The 22782-nt window shown below is 43.0% G+C and overlaps 1 protein-coding gene across 1 annotated transcript in view; it reads right to left on the minus strand.

The window, feature by feature from the left end:
* Positions 1–22578, minus strand: part of ADAMTS6 (ADAM metallopeptidase with thrombospondin type 1 motif 6) — a 163405-nt gene extending 140827 nt beyond the window's left edge. The window contains exon 1 of the mRNA XM_081315567.1: positions 22344–22578. The gene's annotated coding sequence lies outside the window, so the exon portion shown is untranslated. The remainder of the gene's footprint in view (positions 1–22343) is intronic.
* Between the last annotated feature and the right edge of the window lie 204 nt (positions 22579–22782).

A 22782-nucleotide genomic window follows, 5' to 3' on the forward strand; every position in this document is an offset into this window, starting at 1 on the left:
GTATACCCATGACAACACTCTACTAAGTATTTTATCTGTGGCAGTTTCAGCAGCAATGTCCCCTGCATGGAGGGGAAATTCAGGTATGTCCTGTATGGACAATATTCTAGCAGCTGGAGCCAGAGCTGGATCCATTAGTGGCAGTGGCTGTCTGCTGAGGCCATCAGCATGGCCCATTTCCTTGCCCGGTTTGTGAATTAATTTAAAATTGTATGCAGATAGGAAAATAGACCATCTCAACATTCTTGGAGATAGTATGTGGGGGGGGGGTTGTTTGTCTGTTGTGAACAGTCCCAGCAGAGGTTTGTGGTCAATGTAGACAGTGAAATCCCTGCCATATAAATAGTCATGGAATTTTTTTATTCCAGAAATAGGGCCTCTTTGTCAATCTGAGCATAGTTTCGCTCAGCAGAGGACAATGTCTTTGAGTAAAATGCTATAGGAACCTGTTTCCCATTTTTCTCTATGTGACTTAAAAGTGCCCCCACCCCATAGGGAGATGCATCACATGCAAGACATACTGGTTTAGACTCTTTGTAGTGAGTTACAGTGGACTTTTCTGACAATAGTGCTTTTAAGTCCTGGAAAGTTTTTTCATATAAGTTAGTCCATTTCCATGGAGCTTTCTTATCTAGAAGCCTATGGAGGGGCTCTGCTATTGCTGCCTTATGAGGTAAAAATGTGTGATAGAAGTTTAGGAGACCCAAGAAGGAGCCATTTTAATGGCCTTCACTTTAGAATCAGCGGAGTGAATGCCGTTAGCATCAATTCGGAAACCCAGGAATTCTGTTGAAGAAACTCCAATACTACACTTGTCCTTTTTTAATTTGAGGCCTGCTTCGCGAAGCCTCTGCAAGACAGCCCTGAGCCTACTGGCCAACACTTCAGCGGATTCCCCTGCAATAAGAACATCATCAAAATAAGGACAGATGCCCTGAATACCCTTGAGTGTACGCTCCATGATTCCCTGAAAAATACCCAGTGCAACACTGACTCCAAACTGTAAGCGTTTAACTTTGAATGCTCCTCTGTGAGTCACAATCGTTTGAGCCGCGCCTGTGGCCTCACCAACCGGCAATTGCTGATAGGCCTGTGCTAAATCAACTTTAGCAAAAATAGTATCCCCTTGCAAGGAGGATAAAATATGGTTGACCACTGGGACTGGGTAAGCGTGTTGCTTGAGGGCTTTATTTAGTGTGCATTTATAGTCAGCACAAATGCAAATTTCCCCATTGGCTTTAAGTGGAGTGACAATAGGAGTTTCCCACTCCCCACCATCAACAGGCTGTAACACGCCCTGTTCTACAAGATTATCGATTTCGGAATAAATTTTATGTTTTAAGGCAAAGGGGACCTTACAAGGCTTAACCCTGATTGGAACTACGTTGGGATCTAGCTTAAATGAGATAGGCGGGCCTGTGTATGTTCCAAGGGTTGAATCAAAAACATCCGCATATTCCTCGCACACTGACGCGAGGTCTGCAGTTTGTGTCTGGTTTATGCCAGTAATCTGAATACCTAAGGCATCAAACCAATCGAGTCCAATGAGACTCGTTCTCTGGCCCCCTACTACTATTACATCCAGGTGCCCCCAAAACCCTTTAAACTTTACCAGCAAAGTGGCTTCTCCCTTAACTTTAACGTGAGCATTTTGAAAATCTGTTAGGATTATATCTGAGGGTCTTAGTTTGGCCCAATTGTTACTGCGCCTACACACGAAGTTAAAAGTGTCTTGAGAAATGATTGAGACTGCAGAGCCAGAGTCCAATTCCATCTTACATGGAACTCCTTGTAGCTTTACCATGAGCTTAAGTTTGGGTTTGAGGGGGCGTCGAGCCCTGGTGCGGCATACGCTTCTACGGCTTCTGAAAAATTCCACACTAACTTGACCCTGGGCCCCAGTACCTCTCCTAGTCGGTTCCTCCAACTGGTGTTTGGGTGGCCGGTCTCTCTGGCGGGCTCTGCAAACCACCGTGATGTGGCCTGTCCTTCCACAAGCTCTACACATGGCTGAACAAAATCTGCAATTGGCACGAAAATGATTGCCGCCGCACCCCTTACATCTCGGTAAGAGAACTGCCTTGTAACTGTCCTCTCACTGCAGGCTGTTGTGGTGTTGTGCGTTGGGTTGCCTTTGGAGTTAGTTGATTTCAGGTTCTTCTTCCTCGGAAGATTCTCTGGTGCATTTGGCGTCCTCAAAGTGGACCATTTCTTCAAACTTTGTTGATTTGGCTGGCTGTACTGTCTGAACTGCACCCCCGGCAGCTTCGTCGACCATCACCTCGTCCTGCGCTTCAGAAAATGTTAAATTTGGCCTAGCAAATAGTCTCTGCTAAAGCGTTGTGTCCCGTAGGCCACAGACGAGCCGGTCTCGTAATCGCTCTTCTAAATTTGAAAATTTGCATAGGTGTGCAGCCTGCCTTAGGCCCGCTATGAATTCTGAAGCTGACTCCCCGGGTAGCTGCACTCTTTGGTCGAACTTGAACCGCCAAGCCATTTCAAACATCTTGGGCTGGAAGTGCCTGGTTAGCTTCTTTTTGAGATCTGCGTAGGAGACTGCTTCGATTGGTGTCGGCATGGAAAAGTTCTCGGCCAAATCAAAGGTTGCCGGGCCACAGACGCAGAGTAGCATTGCGGTCTTCAGTCCTTCTTCCGCAATCTGATTGGCTCTGAGGTAGTTTTCTACTTGCGAGAAATATGATGGCCATTCCTCCAGGTGTTTCACATCGAATTCTCGCAGTTTTCCGACCTTCGGCATTCTTTCTTTCTGGTTCCTGTGTTCTTCTGGATCCTGCTTCTAGGCTCAGGGAATGAGTCCACTGAGCACGAGGTTGCTAGTGTAGCTTGCTAGCTGACCTTGAGAGAGGGGGGGGAAATGCCTCTTCCCACCGGCATGTAGACTTCAGCTCTTATTCAGTGAAGCAGGATCTCAGCCTCATTGCCACTGTTAAATAGCGGGTTCTTTGATGCAGGAATGAAGACGCGAAACAGAGTACAGGGTAACTCATCGTTTATTTCGTGCTGTGACTGTACTGGAGGAAATGGCTGCAACCAGCCACAATATATAGTCTAGCCCCTAGGCGGCAGCCAATAGGTTTGAATCAACCATTGCCACCTGTAGATAGCCAATTGCAGCCCAGGAGACTTGTAGTCTAGGTTGCTGGAGAGCCGTTAGCTGCTCCAGCAACCCACGTGGTATTCCCTCAAAAAGCACAGTACATAACATTCTTCACTGTCCTTGATATTCTTCCAATGCCCTTTTTTCCTCTTCAGCTGTCTGACATGACCACATTCCACACCCACCTATGTTCCTTGATTAGAATGTCAATATCACTGTATGAATGAAGGGCATGATTAATTGTCATTATTTTTCTTATCCAAGGCTTCTAATTCAGCTTAAGTCAGCCCACAATTCAAGCAGTGAATGACTGGAATTGCATAGATGCTAATTGCTTGATGGTATTTCCTCCAATGAGTTTATACTTTAAGATATTCTCCACTCTGCTGATGTATTCATTACTAACCCTTTTCTTGATGTTGCCATTGTTAAACAATGCTATTTGCCATTATTGTCTTTATCCAGGCTCTTGATATTTTTTCCATAGGGCATCCTGATTCCTTTAGTTTTCACTATTTTTTTCCATTAGTGGTGAGGATGGCACATTGTTCCAGTCCAAACTCTATGGCAATATCTTGGTTGTACATTCAATTTCATTTCTTATAGCACTTTTCCATATAGTATCAAATCAGCCATGTAAAGGACATGGGAGTGATTTCTGAACATTTCATTACCAGGCTAGGTAACATCTTCAGCAGAGTTTAGGGAATGTCAGTGCCAGTATTCTTCTGTTTATAAGGTTTTCAGGTGTAGGTGTGTCAAGTGAGGATCTTGTGATGGGTCAGGTGTGAGTCATCAATGAGAATCTTGTGATGGGTCTTGTGATAGGGAGATTACATCAGGCCAGGGTCATTGGGAGGTAAACTGCTGGTGGGAGGGGGCTTGCATGGGCTAGTTGGGGGTCGGTGCTGTCTCTGGTTGGCTGTGTGGTTGATTTGGATTCTGAGGGGTTCGTAGGTTGGTTATAGATTGATGTGTCTGTTGATGAAATTGCTTGTGGAATGCCAGGCTTCAATGAGTGTGGCGGATGGTCGCATGACCAATGGTTTTTGTGTTGCTCCAATTGAACTGGTGTTGTTTGGTGTCAGTGTGGGTAGAGATTAAGGATTTGGGATCATGGAGTTTCTGTACCAGCCGGTGGATGCTGGTTTTTAAATGATGTGATGTTTGTCCCATGTATAATTAGTTGCAACGGTTACAGTTGATTTTGTAGATTACATTGCTTCTTTCATCCTTCAGTATCTTCTCTTTGGTTCTGGATAATTCCTGGCGGATTGTGGCTGTGGGTTATGGACTATTGCTATTCCTAGGGGTTGGAGAATTCTGGCTGTCATTTCCGACTCTCCTTTTGTGTATGGGAAGGTTAGTTTTTGTGTGGTGGTTGGCTGGGTGGAGTGTTGTGGTTTGGGTGCTGTGTGTCAGAATACAATATTTTTTAGATAGCTGTTACAGAGAAAGACATCAAGCAGCCATTTCTCTTCCACTTTTCTAAGTGTTGTGATGCTGCAGTGTGTCCTGGCCCTTCTGAAGAGGGTCTGGACCCAGCTTCTTTTGGGTGCAGTGGTGTGGTTGCTTGCAAAGCTGAGGATCTGGTCCGTGTGCATGGGTTTGTGGTAGATGCAGGTTTCCAGTTCTCCATTGCCTAGTCTCCTTATGTCAATGTTGAGGAATTGGAGTCTATTGTCTGTTTCCTCTTTGTGTGTAAATTTGATCTCAGGGAATATGTTATTGAGCAGGTTGTGTGTTTCTCCAATTTAGGAATGTTTGATGATGATGAAAGTGTCATCGATGTAGCATGTCCATAATTTTGATTGGAGGGTGGGTAGAGTTATGGATACGAGTCACTGAATGACTCCTTCTGCCATTAGGCCGGATAGGAGTGTACCTGCTTGTGGATTTTTTCCCATTGAACTTGAAGTATGTGTTGAGGCATAGATCCAGGAGTTTCATGATGGTGTCTGTGGACATCGAGTGTTCTGTAGTGGCATCATCTTTGTGGGTATGGTGCTTACTGAGTAGGTGGTGTAGGGTTTGTTTAGCCAGGCTAAGGTCAATCAAGGAGAAGAGAGCAGTGACATCGAAAGAGACCATAATTTCTTGTTGATCTTGGTATGTTTGATGCATTGGAGAAATTGTTCTGGGGAGTTTATTGAGTGGGTTGACCCACATGCTCGGAGAATGAACCTTCACTCTCATTCTACACCCAAGTACAGATATTCACTATTGCAGATGTTCTTTATGTTTGATAGCCATGGCCTGACTTGTTGATAGGCAAATCAATGCAATGACAAACAGTAGTGGTGATAGTAAGACTCCTTGAAAGATTTCTCTCTTGATAGCATGATATGATATGACATGATAGATATGATATGATATGATATGATATGATATGATATGATATGATATGATATGATATGATATGATATGATATGATATGATATGATATGATATGATATGATAGACATGATAGCAGTGTTCCAATATCTCAGGGGCTGCCACAAAGAAGAGGGAGGCAAGCTATTCTCCAAAGCACCCGAAGGCAGGACAAGAAGCAATGGATGGAAACTAATCAAGGAGAGAAGCAACCTAGAACTAAGGAGAAACTTCCTGACAGTTAGAACAATTAACCACTGGAACAACCTGCCTCCAAAAGCTGTGAATGCTCCAACATTGTAAGTTTTTAAGAAGAGACTGGACAGCCATTTGTCTGAAATGGTATAGGGTTTCCTGCCTGAGCAGGGGGTTGAACTAGATGACCTCCAAGATCCCTTCCAACTTTATTATTAACCTCTCTTGGTCTATCACCATTGACCAACAAGTGTGTCTTCCATTCTTCCATTGACCTCTGCACAAAGTTTCTAATGTTCCTATTATTTTTAGGCACTTGGATTATCCAATCATGAGGCAGGGAGTTGAATGCCCTCTTTTAATCAATTTAAGCTATGTTCAAGTTGATCTTCCTTTCCTTACAGTTTTCCAAAATCATCTTGTCAATGGGGAGCTGCCTTTTGTCTTTTGCTGTTTGGGAGGTTTCCTTTCTGCTTAGGTGGAAAGAGCTGGTTTTCAGCTAGATGCTATTGGACTGCATCAGCTACAACATCACTTAGCAATTTGAAAGTTTTTAGAAAGCATGTAATTGGCTTTGGTTGCCTGGTACTACTTCTTTTGTTAGATCTTTCATTATCAGGTAGGCTTTACCAGATGTTAATTAATCTTCAATTTCACCTCCTTGCAATATGTTGTTAAACCGCTTGGCAATGAGTGGGTGCATTGTTTTGTCTCTGTCAGATGTTGACTGGTTCATTGCTGTCTCTCCATTGTTGGATTTATAGAAATATTTCTAATTTGACTGGCATTGGAGATTCTGCCTACAGTGTACAATCTGAGCTTCATAACTGCCGATCTTCTTAATTATTTGCTGCTTTATTATTTCCAGTGCTTCCTTAAACTTCCTTGTTAATAGGTGATATTTCTTAATCAGGTATTCTTTGGCTTTATTCTTTTTATTCAGGAGTGGTAAAGAAAACTGCTTCTTCATTTCCATCACTTCCACAGAATAGACCTAGCAATGGATCAATTGTAATGAAACACATGCTGCACATAACTTGAGCAAGTTGATAACATTTTACATGTCTCTACAATGCTTCCTGTAACGTGCAGGGGAAAATTATGTATTGCTGTTTTCCTTAATTATGTTGCCAGGTACATTACATGTATATATCTCAGAGAAAAAGACAATGACAACCACTTATGTATTGTTGCTATGGAAACTACATGGATGAGTTCTTGAAATCACCAGCAGCCAAGTTCAGTTCAAAGGAGACTTTACCTTATTAGCAATTAGTCTATTAAAAGACTTAAAAAGTCTGTTCATTTGAATATTTCTTGTTTCTTTCCCATTAAATAATTCTAATAATAATTTTCTATAATTTGCTCAGTGTTTTTCCCCCTACACTAGGGTTCCAGTGCACTAAATTAATCTTATGCGATTTAAATTTTGAAGCCTCCAGCTGATGATGTGACCACTACATTAAAGGTTATATCTCTATATTACCTAAAGCTCCTAGTCCAATTAGATGTTTAATTAGATGTAGAGGGAGTTAAATATGTAGGAACATCAAGAAGGGAATAATTGACCCTACCAATTAACCTCCAGAAGAGTGGATTTAATCACAAGCAAATTCCATCATGCAAAGCATTACATTAATTCCATCCAGTTATGAGTGTCATGGAAACATCTAAACCCCTAAAAATTATCCTACTTTGCATATCTAGTCTTTCAAGAAAAAGATCAGGAGAGAAAGAATGGCAAAGAATGTCTCACTTGTCATTTTGAACTGCAATAGTGGTACAGAAGATGCCTCCCTAATGTTTAATGGAATCAGGGAAATAAAGCCATATTCCCCACCCAATCCATCATAAAGACTGCTTTTGGCTACACTTTTAGAAAGTACTTACAACCAACAGTGAAAACAAGTGGAGCCCAAATCCCTGAAAAATCTCAAATATTTCTACATACTCACAAAAGAAAACAAACAAACACAATCTAATAGATATGTAAATTATGGCTCCTACTACCTAGATTTTCCCAATATATCTCTGGAAATTGTGCCAGTGACTGCGAGCCTTACCTAAGAACTGTGATAGCTACAACCATCAGTTGTTAATAGGTGATTCACATCTAAAGAATAAGTGGAACTTAGTTACCCTACCCTATTCTACCCTTCATAGTTACCCTACCCTATCCTATTCCCAAAGAACAACCACACGAACACCCTTTGATAGCAAACACCCAAGAAAAATTGCACTAATTCCATCCAGCCAAATGCAACCTCAAACAACCTGGTCCTTCCCCCACCCATTCTGAGATTCAGATCCCCAGAATACCGTCATTCCAATGTCAGCTCCCTCAGGACTCCTAAGTATTATGAATATATACATTTTTTTAATGGTGCATATACTTCGCCCACCTTGTGGCATCACTTCCACCTCCCCACCTCCCCGAAGTGCTGTAATGTCCTATTCCCTCCCCCAGAAATGCTTCTGATTGGTTCATATCCACAGAGGGGAGTTCACTGAGAGCTGCTGACTATGATGCTATTGTTTCAGCTCTAAAAATGCCTATGATTTGTGCTAAGTCTTAATTGACAGACTGAGCACATGGTATCCTAGTCTCTCCCTCAGAAGCACTTCTGATTGGTGCAAAATCATTATTGACTGATTGAGCACATGGTGGACTAGTACCACCCTCAGAAATGACTCTGATTGGTCACTGGCCAGCAGGAACATAACATTACACAAACCAGCAAGTAATGAGACAAAATCATTACTAAAAAAAGTTAAGGGAACCAATGGATTTTTTTTATTTTGTTTTGTTTCAACACTAGAAATTTGGGGTTTGTCCCCTTCTTTTTCATCAGCTTAAACAAAACTGCCTGCAACTGTATTTTATAATTTGTAAAAAAAAACTGAAGAAATGTCTATTTTGCAAAATATATTTAAGCATGCATTTTATCATAATTGTTCTGGTCCGCAGGAAAGGCAGGAAAGAAATTAAGAGTGGGGAATTTGATAAGGATCTCACACAAACTTTCAGTAAGTCAGCAAATATATCTGCAGCTAAAGAATGTATTATGAATAAAATTAACTACTCTACAAGGATGGGTCATTCAGAGCACTCACGTTTCTGACATAAACCTCCAGAGGGCAGTTACAGACATGTCAGAGCTGTGATGCAGCATGTGTGCATGCTGCGCAGGCATGTTTGTAACAGATATGATCAGGGCATGTTTGAACTTGTCCTAGGAGTGTCATTCTGAGCATGTGCTAATAACAATAGCGTCTGCAGGTGGTTGTAAATTTCAACAGTTTAAACTCTGGCTTGCATTTGACAATAGTATGGCAGCCTCAGATTCCAAAAAAGACCTTAATAAAGGGGATGCTATGCATTAAATCTCATGGAACTGGTCAAGACCTCTTGACAGATTGTAATAAAATCTGTGGAGTTCCTGATAAAGAAATAGGATACTTCAGACTGATTTTGTCTGATTGCCACCTAATATATTGTAATGTTCACGATGTGGGATATTTGAAAGCAGAGGACATGCTTGGTAATACTTACCAGACAGCCTGTGAAATGATGAATAGTTCTTTATCACCCATCCAAGGAACAGGCTTAAGTAAGTAAATGGCTTTTACAGTATATAGTAAGCAGTAAAACAGGCTGGTGATGATAGCACATTTAATAGGTTAATTTTTATATTTTGCAGTTTCTGTTTTGGGATATAACAGTGACACCGATCTATCATTAATGAGATACAGTACATCTCAAGTGATGAAGAGTCCACAGATGCTTGTAGAAGTGGCCTGGGGTCTGCAGTGTGTTTTTGCAGTTTATCTACTGATAAAGAGGATGAGGACAATGAGAGGCAAGTTTTTTCCACAGTGAATTTGGTATATCTCAAGTGAAGACAATCTTACTAAACGGTGTGCATGTGATGAAGATAACCTTTATTGTCATTTTTTTACTATGGGGACAATGGCACACATTAAAAATGAAATTTAGTTGCTTGCTCTCAAAGTGTACACATACATATAAGTAAAATATAAATATTAATCACTGTCCATCTTGAATACATAACGGAAGGAGGAAGCTTTAGAGTTCACAAGGTTAATACTGTATGGAACAAAACTGTGACTGAATCTGGATGTTCTGCTTCGGATACCATGAAGCCTTCTCCCAGAAGGTAACAAAGAAAACAGGTTGTGAAGAGGATGTGTAGTGTCCCAGACAATCTTACGGACCCTGCTCAAGCAACGCTTATGTGCTATGTCCTAGATGGAATGGAAGGAACTGCCAATAATCTTTTCAGCCATTCTCACCACTCTCTGCACCGCCTTCCTGTCTGAAGCTGTGATGCTTCGAAACCAGACTGTGATGCTGTATGACAGGATGCTCTCGATCATCCCCCTGTAGAAAGCGGTCAGGACAGGGGAAGGAAGCTGTACTTTTCTCATGTGACGCAGAAAATGCAGGCGCTGCTGTGCCCGCTTCACCAGTGTCTCGCTGTTGAGCGACCCAGCCAACCTACTTGTTAACTGCACACCCAGGAATTTGATGCTGGTAACCATCTCCACAGGTGAATCATTAATGCACAGAGAAGTGTGTCTGTGCCTGCCTTTTCTGAAATCGACAATGATTTCTTTGGTTTTCCCGGTATTTAAAACTAGGTTGTTTTCCTTACACCAGTTCACCACATGTGGCAGAAAGGAGTGTGTATTTGCACTTTATCTATTGATGATAATATGATGGTGATGACAATGATGAGGGATTTTTTTCCATTGTCAAATTTAGATCCTCTGAACTCTGAATTGCCAATAAAATGCATGTGCTAAAGAGAAAAGTGTGATTGTCAGTGGTGTTTTGACAGAATGAAGTATGAAAATATCCTATTTCACCCACTTCAATTGCAATATCCCCAGGTAATAACTTGTGGACAGCACAGTGTGGTTTTTCTACTGAAGCATTTAAAGGCTTACCTTATGAAAATGTTTTAAAGCTGTACTCTGAGAAGAATGATACAAATGATCAAATGATAAAGCAGTCTGTAAAAAGTATCAAGTTGGGAAGGAGACTTGGAGCATGTAACCATTATCAACATATGCAAACATGTAGGGCTTTTCATAAAATAAAGACAAAAACTTAAACTCATTGCTTGTTTCACAGTATTTTTATTCATTTTATAATTTGAGCTAGTCACTAAACTTTAGGACACTTGTAGGATTTGACACTGGGGCCTCAATAAGTGCAGTCATAACAGAAACAGTGTCACTTACATCCTTAAGAGCCACAGACTCTGTCAGCTTTTCTACAATAATTGTTCTTTAACAGAGTTAGACTCAGCAATATTGTTAGAACATTCATCACGGCCATGGCACTCATAAATTCATTCCAAACATTAGGGTTTGTTTCACAGTACGTGTTTAGCATTGCAAAGTCCCTTTCACCAAGTCTAAAATATTAGTACCAGGAAGTGGGACCTCTTGTATAAAAATGTACCATGGTAATTCCAGGCCATAATGTGCCAATGCTGTTTCATTTTGTTCAACAAAAGTTTAGCATTTTTCCTATAACAGGTGCTCACCCCATCTAGGATCTCCTGCATTACTGCATCCTGTGGAAGCCGTTGCGATGATAGTTCTGGTAAGGCTGGGGTGATCAAGAGTCTTCTGGTGGGTAAATGAGAGTCAAAGTACCCTTCTCAGATTCAGCTTTAGAAACCTCTGCCGCACCAAACTGTAGAGCTTAATCTTGACGTCCTCACTCAAATTAGACCTCTGAAGAATGAATCACATGTCATTATCCAAATGGCTTGTGCCAGTAGTCCGTACAGTAGAGACTCTGCCTTGTAGCTGCTCTATCTGATGACATGACACCAAATACATTTTCTTGATATGCTCATGTTTACCTGAGCGATAGAATTAGAATCAGAATCAGAATACAGCTGGAAGGAACCTTGGAGGTCTTCTAGTCCAGCCCCCTCTCAAGCAGGAGTCCCTATGACATTATATCAATAGATTAGTGATCAGTGTTATCGCAGTTCCTAGTAATGGCCCAATAAAGCCTTCTGACTGATGAATGATCTGCTTTGAATCACCACAGATGTAATTAGTTGGTGCTCTGCCCAAATTTACCCTGGTTTAAAGAGTTTAGCAATCTGCATTTCAGCAGGGTTGACTTCAATATGCTCACACTATAAGCATACACTTTCCTCCTTTTCATAATCACAAATATACTGTTCTTTATCCTGTTCAGATTGGCACTAATCAGGGTAAAGCACTGGCCTCCTGCTTTTTGTCTGAGATGCATGTTAATATAACCAGAAAATAACATTTGTCTTTCTTTCAAGCTCTTGTAGATTTCTGTAATTCCGTAACCTTCCGCTCAAGCAGCATTCAATAAATAGTGCACTATGTTCCAGATAGGGTTCTTTCTTCATCATTGTGTTTACACAGTGATCTGCTACTTTTCTGTGCAGATTGCACACAGACTAAACAATAATTTTTCCCCTGATTAATGGGGTGGAACTGGAAAGCAGAGGTTCCTCCATTGGTTTCACTTTAATTTTAGCAAGGCCAAAATATTGTTTTATATGCCCAAAGTTTTGTTAAATGATTGGTGGGTAACCAATAAGACCAATATACCTTGTTCTTATTCACAAAGGGATATAAACTGGTGAAATTTGTTCCCCAGGCTTTGGTTCATAGTAGAGGCATGTAGCTTTTGTTCTACCACCACCACGAAAAAAAACCCATCTTGTTGGGAATTTATTCTCTATTGGAAAATGCTTCAAAGTGGCATCACTCTTCACCATGGCATTCAATTTGTATTTCCAGATGCTGTGTATTACATAGCCCAAACTCCTATGGTGCTCTTCTTTCATTCTATTACATGCATTCAGAGCCCTATAGCTTGAATTAAGTAAGCTGTTGTAGTCATTGGTACATTAACATACAGGACAACCATGAAAAAAATCAACATTTAAATTCAAAGGCTGTGGGGATTACATTTATGATAGAAAATGCATCCAAAAGTAAACACCTACCTGCTTTTCACTTCCTTGCAGAGTATGCTAAATATTGAGTTTCTCCATGTGTGCTAATACATCAATCAGGATATAATGAGAACAGGATAGCTTTCCAGGGTCTTCTGGTAATTGTCCAAAGGGCTAGTGCGGGGGTCTTCAAAACCTGGCCCTTTTATGACTTGTGGACTTCAACTCCCAGAATTCTTCAACTAGGCACACTGGCTGAAGAATTCTGGGAGTTGAAGTCGTCATAAAAGGGCCAAGTTTGAAGACCCCCCTGGGCTAATGCAATGGTGTTCTTCTTCAAAAGCATGGATTGGTACTGAGTCATGCAAATAGAGGCTGATTTTAACATATTGGAAGGGGTCAATGCATCAAATCTCAGATTCTTCAATAATGTCTCCAACTAAGGTAAAGGTAAAGGTTCCCCCGCACATGCGTGCTAGTCGTTTCCGACTCTAGGGGCCGGTGCTCATCTCCGTTTCAAAGCCGAAGAGCCAGCGCTTGTCCGAGGACGTCTCCAAAGGCGCACGGAACGCTGTTACCTTCCCACCGGAGTGGTCCCTATTTTTCTACTTGCATTTTTACATGCTTTCGAACTGCTAGGTTGGCAGAAGCTGGGACGAGTAACAGGCGCTCACTCTGCTACGCGGCACTCGGGATTCGACCCGCCAAACTGCTGACCTTCTGATCGACAAGCTCAGCGTCCTAACCCACTGAGCCACCGCGTCCTGTCTCCAACTAACCCAGTGAAAATATCACACTCTGTCATTTTCAACACTTGTTCCCTAAACCAGTCACAGGCCTCTCTCAATATCTTAACATCTTGTCTGCAAAAGTAAGCAAGGCCTTTTTTGAGCTTAAACATGCTACCTCTATTAGCAGCACACCATTTCTTAAATTCTTCTCTCTCACTGGGCATCATGGTTTCAGGACTGCAATACTTGGCATCAGGCAACAGCCCCTCATAATCTTGATTCTCTGCTATATTGAACAAATTAGGAAACTCATAGCTTTGGGTAGTTTACTTAATTTAAGGGGCAAAAAGGAGAGGCTATCAATAAATCAAATCTTAAATGATGGCAGGTTGTACATAACAGTTTAGCAGCCTGAGTTAAAAGTGGAATCTGAACCTTTTCATGGATCAGCTGCCTAAGGATTAGATATCCATCACAACCCTTGGCATTGTGCGTGATAAACGTACATTCTCTAAACTTAGGTTGTACAAATATTTTCACAAATTTCTTCAGACAATTATTACTGTAACATCCCCACTTCAGAACAACCTTATACTCCAGCATATCCATAGCATAAACATTTCAGAATGTGCACTCCTATTTCTTGACAACATTCAGAATCATAAATGATATATCTTGTGCCTAATTTGGGGTAAAATATTATTTTCAAAAAACATAAATGTCCTTCCAGGCTATCTAATTTCTCCTTGCACTGCCCACCCTTGATTTTCTTACATTCTTTGTGTGGAGTAACCTTAGTTTTCTACATGCGTGTGAGTTAAATACTATACCTTCTAACTCATTGTCCTTTGTCCTCGTGATGGGGAAGGCCTGTGTTCCCTTCCCAATGGTATATATTGATACCATTATGGAAAAATTGGCAAACAGTTCACCTTCCTCACATTCTGAAGGAAAAATGGAAACAGATTCACCATTTGGTGTCTGACAGAACTGACAATGATAGTGATTGATGATCATATTATACTTGCTCTCATTAATATTATATAACTTAGTTCTTTTCCTAACTCTGTGACCCCACATTTCTGCTCAGGAATCAATTTTACATCAAGCAAATTGTCATCAGATTCTGCCTTGGCACCCCTCTTCATTGGAGTCTGAGACTGCCATATTATTATCAAATGCAGGCCAGGGTTTAAACTGTTGAAGTTCATATCCACCTGCAGACACTACTGTTAACAGCACATGCTCAGAAAGACAACCCCAGAACAAGTTCAAACATGCCCTAAGCATGCTTATCACAAACATTTCTGCGCAGAATGCATGCTTGCACAGACAGCATCATGGCTTTGCCCTGTCTGTACCTGCCTTCTGGAGGTTCATTTCAGAAACATGAATGGTCCGAATGGCCCACCCCTGTAGATTAGTTACATAGCCTTTTTATTTTATGTTTGCCCCCTCCAATAGAACAAGTGCCATAGATAGTCTTTTGTTCCATGGACACTATAGAAACCTGCTACTACCCCATACCAGCCATAAAGATGCCAACAGCCCCTCTCCAGCACTAGCAGAGTCACATTCTGGAGAACCACAAAGCCCCCCAAATATCCGTGTATTTCTAGCCAATGATCTGGAAGCCACTACTGCCAGCAGCATATGAAAAGTCTCTAGGTGAAACAGCTAAATGCCAGGGATATAATGTTAGTCCCTGAGACCAGAATTTAATCAAGACTTCCTATGAAAGAGGAGTTACATCTCAAGTGTCCTTCTAAAGAGCCGTCCACAACTATTACACATTCACACAGCGCACCAAAGGTGCATTCATATCAAAGAGGAAAAGGAATGGAAAATTGCATTGCAAATGTCTCCCTAGAGCAGCATTTCTCAAAGTGTAGTCCACAAACTCAAACAAATAATAAATTTTAATATTTCACAATTTTAATTTCTAATACAGTACATACTGGAACATATAATCCACCAAAGTTCTTTGGGATCTTCAATTATTTTTAAGAATGTAAAGGAGTCCTGAGACTCCTGTTTGAGAATCACTAGAGAATGGGTTGCACGATTGGACTATGAGGATATGGGCAAGGCCTTGCTTCAGGAGCCATTAGATGAGGGCTCACCCACTTGGAAGTCAGCTACTTATGAAAGCAGTTGAAAGTAATCCAGTCCACAATCTATGGCATATACACACGTGCTTTGTTCAAGATGTGGCAGTGGAGCTGCATTTCAGAGAAAAAGAGGGATCTAGGAGAGGAGACAAAAGAGTCTGGGAAAATAAAATGTGGTGCTGTCCATAATCATAGACCATCTTTCTACAAAGTATGTTTCTGCTGAAGAAAACAAGAAGAGGAGACAAGGGATATTGGTTTAACTGGAGTCCATGAAGGTGTCTTTTTTGATCCCTGAAAAAGCTGATGATATTATCTAAAAAATAATTAGATACTCATGCAAATATGTCCATAGTTATTGCGAAGAAAGTTCATAGGATCTGTGAAGTCAAGGATCTAGAGGCAACTATCAAACACAAGAACTTGGTTCTGGAGAGCAAGGAGATATAAGAATGTGGAAGGACTGCATGCTGTTCACAGGTTAGTCCACATGCCACCCTTTTCATGCCATATTCAACTGATCATCTCTTCCAGTGTTGGAAATCCCTATCTTTCACCTCATACCTTCCATTGTTTGTTGGCAGTAAAGAGATTAAATTTTTGACATATTCATGCATAAACAAGCAGAAGATTGCATGTGATTCAATGTATGGCATAGCCATCTACAAATCATGCTTGGGGAGCCACCAATGATAGTTGTTTGCTTGTGGACATTAATATGAATCATTACCTGTTTTTTTCCACAAAATTGCACAATGACCCACAAGGTGAAAAATTAGTTGGCTCAGACTATTATGATCAGTCCAGATTACTTATAACTAATTTGTACTCAGCAGCCATCATGAATCTTAAGTTCAAACTGTATACTGACATTCCTGTTTTAGATATAAATCTATTTCATTTCCTCAATTTTCCTGCCCCTCCAAACTGGTAAAATAGAAAGAAAAGGGCCAATGCATTTCAAACACATAAAAGGTTCCTGAGGTTGTTTGAGAAAGAAGTAGATGACATTAATATTCTGGAAATTTTCAGAATTTCAGGGATTTAACTCTTACTAAAAAAAAAACCCTCTGATGGAGCATAAAATTTCTTGATTGTATAGGAGCCTATAGACTAAAATAGACTCTGGGTAAGTGCCAATTCTGCCAGACATCTGAGGTGTGCGTGTAACTGCAAATTACCACTGATCCCAAGACAGAAGTTTCAACATCTTGGCCAATGTTTGTTACCTTAAAAGACTTGGATCTAACTACATTCAGAAGTAATAAATATCAGTGGTCAACTGACATTATGAACAAGTTGAAGTTAAAAATGATATTTCTGTCTGAAAACAATTTTAAATAGACAAATCCTGTATAAAAAACCTGCAAACCTATTCAAGCTATCTCTGAATCCTAATATAGTGTACATTTCAGATATTTCTCCCCCAAGTCTACAGATTTACACTTGCAGCACTTATTTTTATTCAACCTGATATGTCTAAATTATTTCCTAAATTAAAATCTGCTACATCAAGTTCATTATGCAAAATTGTTTCAATTTTGCATTAATTTCATAACAGGGTGAGAGTTGTGACTAACTTTCTCTGGGTTAAGACCATGATTACTTGACTCAAAATATATACCGAATAAATCTAATGTGTCACTATAATATATATGTATATCTAAAGTTTATTATTTTGCACGCCATAGTTTTGCCCAAATCAAATTTGCAGTTGTTTGGGCTTAGTTGAATTTCTCACAAATTTTAATGCCACAAGGGAAAACTGCAGTTCTTTGTAGTGTTTCTCTTTAGAAAAGAAGCCAGTCTAGAAAACATTGTCTGTCACACTATGTTTATTCCAAATTATTCATATTCAAGCATGGATTGGAGTGTATTAAGTAGATTATCAAAGGCAATATTCCTGACATATATATAAATACAAGACAAGGCATGTCCCATTTGTCATTCTCTTGAGGTATCTGTGAAACTGGCTTTAAAAGGCAAAAAATATTTTAATGACCATTTCTACATAGTACAAACTAAGGAGATGATAGATGGAAGCAACCTCCGTCATGCTGATCAAAGGACTCTCAAGTGCTGCTTCTACTACAGAGAGCCAGCACTTAGTTCTAAGGCAAGAAACATAATCTGAAAACAAATTTTATGCTTTGAGAATCATGTGGAGCGTTCTGTGGACTAATGATCTCAGTTGTCCATTATGGTTTTGGTTTAGATGTTATTTAAAAGAAAAAAGAGCTGCATGCACCTGGATTAATGTTATGCCTAATGGAAAAAGGCTCTCTGGAATAGGAGAAACTAAGTGAAGAAAAGAGGCAATAAATAATGCACAAGGGAATTCCACGAAGGTGCAGGTGATTAGCTTAGCAGCCTTTTCCTGACTTGCACAAGCCTTCCTTTTTTTTCTCTTTCAATAGGCTACAATTAAAATGCTATAAATATATTAGCAGTAGGGAGGGCGTGATATAGTTACATTGACATTCACCTCAGTTTCCTTATGCACTGAACAGTTATTTTAGAAAGCTTGCCATAGCAGAGGCTGGAGTAAGGACTGTAAGGCTCTTTGCAGGGAAGCCTTAGTTGGTTGGCTCAGTACTTATTTTTGAAACAGAGAGGTGCCAAAGCAACCTACCAGCCATGACATCCACTTGGAAATGGAGGCAGACAGGAATGAGTAGTATCATATTTTGAGACCATTGGTATATAGTATTTTCCTTTGCATCTTGTCCCACAGCCAGTGAGATAAATCCAACCACATATGGGTCTGCCTATATGCGACCGATGAATTGCTACAAGAGTTTTCCCATTTTTCCCCTCTTCCTTTTTCTAAGGGTGTTTCATTCTGATGAATGAAAGTTCAGAAACCTTGCTAAAGGCTTGGAAGGGTATTTACTGTATCTTGTTCCAAAGATACCATGATAGCGATTTTAAGTTTCTACCTCTCTGTTTCCAACTCCTTGATTTATGACAACTGGAACCAAAATCTTGGTTGTTGAGTGAAACACCCACATGATTGTTTCATTCAACAAATACAATCCTGGCTCTCCTAGTTGTAGCTCTTAAGCAGTTGCATGGGCCATTAAGCAGACAGTACAAAGGAGGCAGGCAGCTGCCTTTCATGCATGGAAGGGAACTCTTGCACTGGGCTGGAGAAACAAACCAGGTTTTCAGGATCCAAGCTTTGTTTTCAGGATCCAAGCAGCCCTTCAGAGGAGTTCTTTTCTCCACCATGCATGGAGGGAAACTCCTTCAAGGGGCTGCAGAAATCTTTGGGATCTGATCTGCATTTCTGCAGCCCTTCTGAAAAGTTTCTCTTCCCTCTGTGCATTGGGCTGGAGAAACAAAGCATGGATGCAATCCGGGAGATCTCTTGTTTTTTTTTCTTCAGCTTGTTGCACAAGCACCTCTCTCTCCACCTCTCCCCTCCATGTGCAGGAGGCAACTCCTGAACCGGGCTGGAGAAGCTAAGTGGGAATCACAAAGATTCTTGCTTAATTTCTGTATCCCAATGAAAGATTCCTGCCCCACCCTCATATTTTGAGGGGAGGGGAAATCCTTCTGCAGGCAGCAGCAGCTTGCAACTTTCCCTGCCAACTTCCCCACTGACTTTCTGGGAAGGCCAACAGAGAAAATTGCAAATGGAAGTCATGTGATGCTAGCACGCTTGGCAACCAGTTGTAAGAGTGAACAGGTTGCCAAACCTCCAGATCACAATCATGTGACTCTGTGTGTGAGAGTGAGAGTGAGAGTGAGTGTGTGTGTGTGTGAGAGAGAGAGAGAGATTTTATGATGGCTAGAAGTGCTTTACACATGATTAAGCACCCTTTCCGAGCCATTCTAACTTTGAATGGTCATCAATGGACAGCTCTTGTTGAGGACTACTGGCAGAAGAAAAAATATATAGCTCAGGGTCAACTAGTGGGCAAACAGTATTATATAAATGCAGGGAACTAATCCCACACTAACTTGCACAGATGAAGTTCCCTAGCTGGGTCACGACAAAGTCTGCAAGCAAGCAACACAACTCATAGCCCCAAGGACACCATTGTTAATCTTCAACCGGGCACTGGAGAGTGGAAGAAAGAGGGAAAACAAGTAGAGGCAACTCTGTGTATGGACAGTGGCATTCCTGACACCCTCTCTCTTTGGGTACGTGCATCCAGTTACAGAGCAGGAGCGCCTAACCTACCCCGCGCTCCAAGCGAAGCTCTTCCTGGCCCTCGTCAACCCACTCCCGGCTTCTTTTAAGTCAGCGTTTCCCAACCTTAGGAACTTGAAGATGCGTGGACTTCAACTCCCAGAATTCCCCAGCCAGCATAGCTGGCTGGGGAATTCTGGGAGTTGAAGTCCACGCATCTTCAAGTTCCTAAGGTTGGGAAACGCTGTTTTAAGTCAACAGGTAGCAGCTGCGCCGCCCCTGCCCCGGTCTGTCTCCTTTAGACCGCATCCTTCCTTCGTCCCCTCGGAGCCTTGGCCACCGTTCCGCGCCCCACAGCTCGTCAGTCATCACCGCCGGCCCCGGGACCGCCTCCAGAGGCAGCGGCTGCAGCAGCGGACCCGAAGCGAGAGGCTTTCCGCCGGCTGCGGCAGGCGCCTTTTTGTCAATGAACCTCCTTCTCCAGCCTCATCCTCTTTTTTCCCCGCGCGACGCCCTCGCGGGTGCTGCTCGCCTTCCCAGTCCCACCTGCAGCCCGGTTACCGCCGGGCATTTAGTCGCGCCAGGTCTGGCTCCGGGCGGAGCAGGGGGGGAGGAGGGGGAGGAGGAGGAGGAGGAGGAGGAGGGAGAGCCTGGCCGGATGCCGCGCTGCGCGTAAGACCAGAGCAAGAGGGAAGGTCACGGCCTCGCCAGCCAGTTACGCGCTGGACACGGGGCCCCTCGCCGCTTCTCCTGGCCAGCGCTTCCCTCGAGCTCCGCCGCGCGGCCTTCAGGTTAGCGCATCTACCCCAGCGTTTTCCAACCTTAGGAACTTGAAGATGCGTGGACTTCAACTCCCAGAATTCCCCAGCCAGCTATGGGAATTCTGGGAGTTGAAGTCCACGCATCTTCAAGTTCCTAAGGTTGGAAAACGCTGATCTACCCGGCTGGTGTCTGGCAGCGACGCCGCCCTTGGCAAGAGGCGCCTCTGTTCCTTGGCGGGCGCTCCGGTTCCCTACGGGGACGAGGCGAGAGGCGAAGCCGGGCCCATCCCCCTGGCTTGGCTCGCAGGCGAGTCGCCGAGTCTGCTGGCGTTGAGCGGAACTCGGGAGAGAGCTGCGTCTGGACGGGGAGGGCTGCGAGAAGCGGGGAGCCGGAGGTTTCTAAGGCGGTCCCCGGGGGCTGCGGAGGGGGCACCTGGGATAAGCGCTGCCAAAGCGATCCCAGGTAACCACCTTGGCGCCGCCACAGCTCGACTGTTTCGGGCTTCGCAGCCGAGAATTTCTACGCTCAAGAGGACGGGAGATTTTTTTTAAAAAAAACCGAAAGGTGGACGCGGGGACTTATTCGCTTCGGCTTTCAATGGTGTATAATTTGGGGAGAGAAAAGGCTTTGAAAGGAAAAGGCTGCCGCCTGCCTATCCTCCGGGAGGCAAATTTCACGGAATCCGATAGGGTTACTCTCAAGTCAGCCGAGGGACGGCTGCAGATCCGAGAAGAAAGAGGTGCCTGCAGTTCCTCCTCTCGCAAGGCAGCTCCGCAGATCAACTGCCACCTGGGTGGTGGAGGAGGGGAGGGGGCAAAACTGAACTGATTCGTATAACTTTGCGCCGCCCTCCTTTTCTCCCCCTCTTAACTCTCCAAGGGATCGGCTGTCATTTTTACTGCTAGAAGTCCAGACAAAACTTTTTTTAAAAAGTCCTCCCCCCCCCGTCTCTCTCACACACACAATCCTACGTCGTACAAAAGAACATATCTCCCCCCCTTCAAGAGAAGTAGAAAGAACAAAAGCCTGCCTCCCTCCCCTCCTCCTCCCCTTCTCCTCTCCCCCAATCGGAGGGAAGAGTCTGGAGCTGTTCTAATGGAGCTGATCCTAAAGTTAACATTCAGCAGCCCATTTCCAGACAGCAGCGCTAAATCTATTTGGATAAAACGCGTGTAGCCCAGACACTTGGCGCGAGGCCCGTAGGAGTTGCAGAAGAAGCCCAGCTGAAAACAAGCGTCTGGGACTGACTCTCTCCGCGCTCACAGAAGTGAAAGGAACCAGCCAATACAAGGAGTCTTGACGCAGAAATTCGTCCTCCATCCCTACCTTCGCTCTCCGGCCACGCACCTTCGCCGCCACCTTTTCCCCCCGCAATCGCTTTGAGCAGCCCCACCGCGATTCCAGAAGCTCTAGCAAAGCTCTCCGGATCGCCGAATAAATCAAAGCTCCGCTCTTCCACCTCTCCCGTTAGTCCCTGAAGGAGTTGAAGGTCCCTCTCCCTTCAGTGGATCACCAAGGCTCGGACGATCCCATCAACGCCAACCTCGCGTCCATGCACAAAAACGCGCACTTGTCTTCCCCATTGCTATAGACACTGGGCGGCCCAATGCCAAGTAACGGGTTTAGATTAGAAGCAAAGTATCGCAGACACCCAGTTTCATATTCGTGACCAGATGTTTTGCAGGGTTCTCAGCGAAGCGTTTCCGCTCCTTAGGCGCACACTTGTTAAACCCAGCTGCTTTGCCGCAGAGAGTCTTTGCGCCCCTCGTCTCCCCCCCCCGCCCACATTAATCCTCACCGCTCAGAGATCTCTCTGAAACCATTGCAAATCCAGATCGCCCAGTGTATTTACCAATCACCCCCCACTCCGTATCTGTGCGGAAGACAAGAAAATCATAAGGCAAAAAAGCCCGTCAAAGCTTTCCTTACCGTTCTCATCTTCAATTTCTTTGCTACAAAGTGACTTTCAGACAATGGCAATTGGACTGGACGGGTCCCGTGTTCCTCTCTGATTTCCCCCTCTTGGCAAAAGCCAGCCAGAGGTAAATTCTAGAGCAGAATAAAATCCTCTAGCTTTTCCTAAACTGAGACAAACTGGACAGACTAAGCAGGAAAGAGGGATGCCATCGGCTTATCCAGCCTGTCTTAAGCACCCTGCTTTTTTTTGTCTTTTTACAACCAAAGGAGAGAGAGAGAGAGACAGAGAGACAGAGAGAGAGAGAGAGAGAGGTGGGAGAGAAGGGAACAGGGGAGAGAGAAGAAACGGGGAGAGCGGGGAGAAGAGACTTAATCTGGAGTTAGGGTTTGCTTCTTGGCCACCCTTTCGAGGCAGAAATATGATGTGAATACCATTCAAAAGAAGGAGAGA

Source organism: Vipera berus (genome assembly GCF_964194415.1).
Source record: "Vipera berus genome assembly, chromosome: 2".
Taxonomy (NCBI): Eukaryota; Metazoa; Chordata; class Lepidosauria; order Squamata; family Viperidae; genus Vipera; species Vipera berus.